At 37.5% G+C, this 6,000-nt stretch overlaps 1 non-coding gene across 1 annotated transcript; it reads right to left on the bottom strand.

Annotated features, from left to right (window-relative positions):
* Positions 1-5,313: 5,313 nt before the first annotated feature.
* On the bottom strand, positions 5,314-5,420 carry LOC141662483 (small nucleolar RNA R71). The gene has a single exon (XR_012550598.1). It is a non-coding gene; the product is annotated as a small nucleolar RNA R71 (small nucleolar RNA).
* Between the last annotated feature and the right edge of the window lie 580 nt (positions 5,421-6,000).

Below are 6,000 nucleotides of genomic sequence, written 5' to 3'. Positions count from 1 at the left end.
AAAATGAGTATAAACACGAGTGGAGAGAAGAGTGAAACACATGTGAGGTACACCAAACACACTCACACATTCACAGTGAGGAAGAAAAAGAAACATCATATCCCATTCCCTATCCCTAAACATGGTTCTTGATACTTCGGGTCTCGATTCTGTTTATGATTGGAACTTAACTCTTAGGAACCTAAAATTTACAGATTGGATTAGAATACTTTGAGACCTAACAAGTTGGGAGCTAACAACTGATAACAATTGGTGATCTCACAGTTGGGAGGTATAAGGAGTTGGGAAGATCGGTGAACATGATGATCAACAGTGAAGTCATTCTTGTAGCATTTAACGGGACATGGTTGATCAGACTCTGACTTGTTATTTCTTTTCCAACCAAGTAACATACAAGAACTCCTTCAGACAACAGCATGCATTCCTTCTCTAAGGGGGAGATAAAAGCTTATATAATAGTTTGGAGGATTCCTCAACTAAGGGGGAGAAATAGCAGGGAGGAGGAAAAAGGTAAAGCACATGTACACTACACCACACCATTGTTGTTTGTAACTACGGATCCTATTGTACGGGAGAGGTGGTAAAACACAAGGTGATTTCCTAGTAATCAGAAGAAGTGGTTTGGTTTATCACTATTCTTCATAAGAGGAGAAGTTGTTTTCCAAAAGGGGAGTACCATTGGTTTTAACTGCGGATCCTATTGTACGGGAGAGGTGGTAGACGAAGGTGATCTCCTTTAAGCAGTTGATTCTTATAGGGGGAGAAGCAAGAGAGATATGCGCTTCTTAACAGAAAATATGGTTGTACAAAAGAAGTTGTTGATGATTACTTCAAGACTGAGAAGTATTATCTGGCAGAGATTTGAAGAACCAAAGAAATGAAGATGAAACTACTTGAACATCAGTTCAGTGCTAGAGGAACAAGTATCTCTCATTTCAGTTACTCAAGAAATCTAAAAATGCAGTATTTGATCCAGAAAACCAGTAGCATTATTTACAAGTTCCGGTACATTACTTTTTCTAGTTGTTAGTTGAGTTATCATCTCTATTTAATTAGTTTGTTATGTTTAACAATCAAATAGGGGGAGATTGTTGGTGAGACTGCGTAACTGTATGAACAGTTACGTGATAACTCAACACAATAACAACACTAGAACTATCAGGTTAATAATACTACGTCTACACAAGAAATCAGGAAGAATGAAGACAAGGCAAATACAAAGAATCAGGAGATTAGAAGAAGGCTGGAAGTCTGTTTACAGGTCACTGAAAGAAGTTCATTCATATGTTCATGCCTCAGTGAAGAACAAAGGTTAAAGACTTTCAGAGTTTCAGAAATGTTGAAGATTCAGTATACAAGTGCTACCGGAAGATTTCAATGTATTGGAATTGATTGAAGATAAACAGTGTTCGAAGCATAAGAATCTGAAGAATTGAAGACAGGATATAGACAGAGGTTAATGAAGACGTTGTCTAAAGTACCAGAAAGGATTACAGTGAAAGTACAGTTGTTTATTGACAGTCAGTGTCTGAAGCAATAAAGTCGAGGCAAACTTAATAATTTAATCAAGGTCATAATACGAAGACCAGAATCGGGGTTAGTCGTCTGTGAACCAGACCAGTTGCATTAGGCATAAACAGCTCGTGAAAGGAATCTGGGTATTATTTTTAGAAAAATTTTTAAGTTGAGGAACGTACTTGGATTGAACGTTTATCTGTTAAAGTACGAGAAGAGGCGCGCGAGGTATACAGCTAAACAGGGGACTGGCGAAGCTCAAAGTTTAATTGGTAAATTAAATAAATTTATTTAGTGGACTTTAATATAATATATTTAATAAACTTAAAATGATTTATTTTATAAATTTTAAATAAGTTTATTTTATAAATCTAAATTAGTTTATTTATATAAGTTATATTTAAGTTTATTTTATAAATTAATTTTATTACAATTTAACTTAAAAAGAAAAAAAATAAAGAGAAAACAAAAAGAAAACAAAAGGAAAAAGAAAAGAAAAAAAGAAAAATAAAAAGAAAATCAAAACAAACAACAGGGAATGAAATAACAAAGTTCAAGTCAGTTTGTTTTGGTGTGTAGTCGTCGCTACACAGATGTAAACAAATAAACTAAACATCCCTCTGTCACCGCAGAGCTCCCTGTCGCCACAGAGCTTCCTGTCGCCACAGAAAAGTTATTGATCGCCACAGAAACTCCTCTATCCTCAGCCACACATTTTATTGGATAAAGTCTACATTTTGCAGCAGAAAAAAATGAGAGCCATTCATTTTTTGGATCAAGTTCTGTTCATCTTCTCTCCCAAAAGAGAAGTGAAAATGGCAGCAATGATTTACAAAGAAGCTCAAACTTTTTGTATATCCGTTTAACTTCTCACCGGAGTAACGTTATAATGCCTGATTTAATTCTTGTATATTCTTAGGGGCATTATAATCGTTACCCGGTAATTAAATCCTAGTACAAACAAAAGCTAGATCATTGTATAGGATTTGATTTGTTAATCTTTGAAGAAGCTAGGAACTTTATTGTTCTTAGATTGTAGCGGGTTAATTTAATTACCGGAGTGTAGCAACACCCCTCAAGGATTTATATACGAATATATATTTCCCGGAATATCTTTTGTTTCTTATTTTCATCGTTCCAAACACTATTCCTCCCAAGAACATGAAACCACTAACCGAGCACTAAATCTATATCCGCTAAAGATTCGAAAGAATTTTTAATTTAGTGATTATCGTATTCAACCCGTCCTTCTACGATAATTCGGGACCTAACACATGTGCCTCAGTTTTTGACTTTTTTACCTAATGTTTCTCTATTTGTTCATTAGATAAGTGCGTGCTTATTGGGATGATTTGTTGGAATTTATGGAATATAATAAATATGTGGGTGTGGGATAAGGTTAATGGGTCGGCGTTTGGTGTATTGGCAGCTACTTATAACTAAATGACCGAAATGAATCCTAGAAACTAACAAACATAGTGATGAACCAAGAAAGAGCAGTATCGACAAGGAGGTATATTAAACCTCATATGGGACTCTTCAAGGTGAATTGTGATGTGTCTGGGATGGTTAATAGAGGGGTGGGCATTGGATGTATTATTCGTGATTCATATGGGTCAATTGTTGCAGTAAGGTGCTCGCGTATTGATGAAAATTGGCAATCAAGGGAGGTTGAAGCTATCAGCCTTACAGAAGCATTATCTTGGGTTAAAGCACTCGGATTAAATGATAACTGGCATTTTATACCACTTAGAACGTCTTATAATAGCTTAAATTGGTGTCTTGAAATCAAGTATTTTGTGTATTTGATGCGTTTTTCTAGTGTTTGTGCATTTCAGGGTATTAGTTGCATTTCGGGGGAGAATTCATCAAAAATAAGCCTTGGCATGTGTCTAGCATTGCAAGAGGGGAGAGAGGAGCAGATTACAGCGAAGAAACGGAGCAAAAACAGACCATTTTCCAGTAGGGGTCTGAGCGCCCGCTCAGTTATGCTGAGCGGCCGCGCAGGGACGGAATATCAGATTTATTATTTTAGACTCCTATTTCTATTTGGCTTCCAACTTCTGAGTAATCTGAGTTTTATGGGACTCCTATATAAGTAGATTTCAGAGACGTTTCACGTGTGTTGGATCGTTGTATTAATCAAGGAGCGAAGGAGATAAGGAAGAAGACCGTTTTAGCACACCGCAACGAAGAGGAAGCATATTTTCTTGTGATTCTTTATTTCATTGTAACGTTGGATGCTAGTTTTCTTTGTTTTGAACCTATTTACTCTTGTGACGTACTCTGATTTAATATAATTAGTTTAGTTATTATTCTTTTGTGTTTATTTATCATGTTTTCATATGAACCCATGATGACGATAAGTGCTAGCATGGGCTAATCGTGATCATGGGGTCGTAACGGATTTACTATGGAATTCTTTAGTTAGTTGTTTAATACCTTAGTGTGTGATGATTGTATGATATCTAGTATTGGTTGTGCGTATTCGTCTTATGTGCGTCGCGAACATATAAGATAGGGTGTTAATCTCTTGTGAAGCGACGGTGGATCTCAAGATTTAAAACTTGCCATGCTAGCATAGGTTCATGTACGAGTCTGCATGATTAGTGGGTAACTCTAACCGTTTTATTCGCCCTGTATAATCAAAAGGAATAACTTGTTCTTAAATCATTATGTTGTCAATTTCTAAAGACATATAGGGACTCAACATAATTGATGCCTATTCAACTTCTATCTTAATTGTGGATGTTTGGTAGAATGGTATTAGTACAATAAAAGTTGGCTTTTATCAGTTTCGTGTTATTCGATTAATATCATCAATGTTGCATGCTAAGGGTAATAACAATGACTATTGAAGGAAGTAGTAATGAAGTTGTGATCTCATGAGTGTTTTAATATTGTTAATTCGAAGTATTAATTAAGTGATTAATTTTAGTAGTTAATTGTAGTTAATAATTAGTTACTTAAATCTAAGTGTTATTGTCTTAACATTGAGAAGTAATCATACATTGGTGAGTGTGTTTAATTGAACATAATTAGTCTGAGTCTCTGTGGGAACGAACTAGAAAGTAATCTATATTACTTGCGAACGCGTATACTTGCGTGAATATTAGCGCGTGTTTTCGCCCTAACAAGTTTTTGGCGCCGCTTCCGGGGACTCGACGTATTTGTTTAGTTTATGTACTTACCATCATTGGTCGTTAGGACTCAGTGATTAAGACGTGTTACTTATTGTTTTCGGTTGTGTTTCAGGTACTTTAGCGAGCGTTTACGCAAACTCGTTCTCGTACTCGCAAGAGGACTTTAGATACAGCTGAGTAGACAGAAGAAGTTCTTGATATTCCGGAGAAGATAGATTTTGAAGATTCGGATTCAGGAAGTGAGCAGAAGGAGCGAGTAATCATGGGTGATCGTATTGTTCCGGCAGATCCAGCTCTTATGGACTTTTCTCGGCCTAAAAATGATGACATTCAGTCAAGCATTCTTCATCCGGCTATCCAAGCTAACACCTTTGAAATCAAGTCGGGCACTATTAAGATGGTGCAGAACTCTGTTTCTTTCGGAGGAGCTGCGACTGAAGACCCCAACATGCACATAAGGAATTTTGTCGAGATCTGCAGTACTTTCAAATATAATGGTGTGACTGATGAGGCTATCAAGCTGAGGCTTTTCCCATTCTCACTGAGGGATAAAGCTAAGGACTGGTTACATTCTGAACCAGCTGGGTCCATCACTACTTGGCAAGATCTTGCGCAAAAGTTTCTGGTGAAGTTTTATCCAATGGCAAAGACTGCTGCTATGAGGAGTGCTCTTACTCAATTTGCGCAGAAACCTACAGAATCTATATGCGAAGCTTAGGAGCGCTACAAGGAAATGTTGAGAAAATGTCCACATCATGGAATGCCCGATTGGATGGTGATCATTGGTTTCTATAATGGTTTAGGGGCCCAATCTCGGCCCATGCTCGATGCAGCAGCTGGAGGCGCCTTGTGGGCCAAAAGCTATACTGAGGCTTATAATCTTATTAAGACTATGGCTGCAAATGAGCATCAAAACCCAACTCAAAGGATGATGCCTGGGGAGGTAGCAGGTATTCTGGAAGTCGATGCAGCCACCGTTATTGCAGCGCAGCTCTAAGCGCTGTCTATGAAGGTCGATTCTCTAGCTACCTATGGAGTCAATCAAATAGCTATGGTCTGTGAGCTTTGTGCAGGTTCTCATGCTATGGATCAGTGTTCTCTTGTTAACGAATCTGTTCAGTATGTGAACAATTATCAGCGACAACAGCAGCCTGTGTCAGCTACTTATCATCCTAACAACAGAAATCATCCAAATTTCAGCTGGGGTATTAATCAGAATGCTATTCAGCCACCATATCAGCAAGGTGTGAGTAAACAGTTCAATCCACCTTGATTCCAGCACCCACAGCAGTATGCTCAAAGGCAATCATATCCTCAACAGAGAGGTGCAGTTGCACCCACT

The sequence above is a fragment of the Apium graveolens genome, chromosome 5 (assembly GCF_009905375.1).
Source record: "Apium graveolens cultivar Ventura chromosome 5, ASM990537v1, whole genome shotgun sequence".
In the NCBI taxonomy this organism is placed as follows: domain Eukaryota; kingdom Viridiplantae; phylum Streptophyta; class Magnoliopsida; order Apiales; family Apiaceae; genus Apium; species Apium graveolens.
Note: the sequence above shows the minus strand (reverse complement) of the source record. Positions and strands in the feature narration are given on the sequence as shown.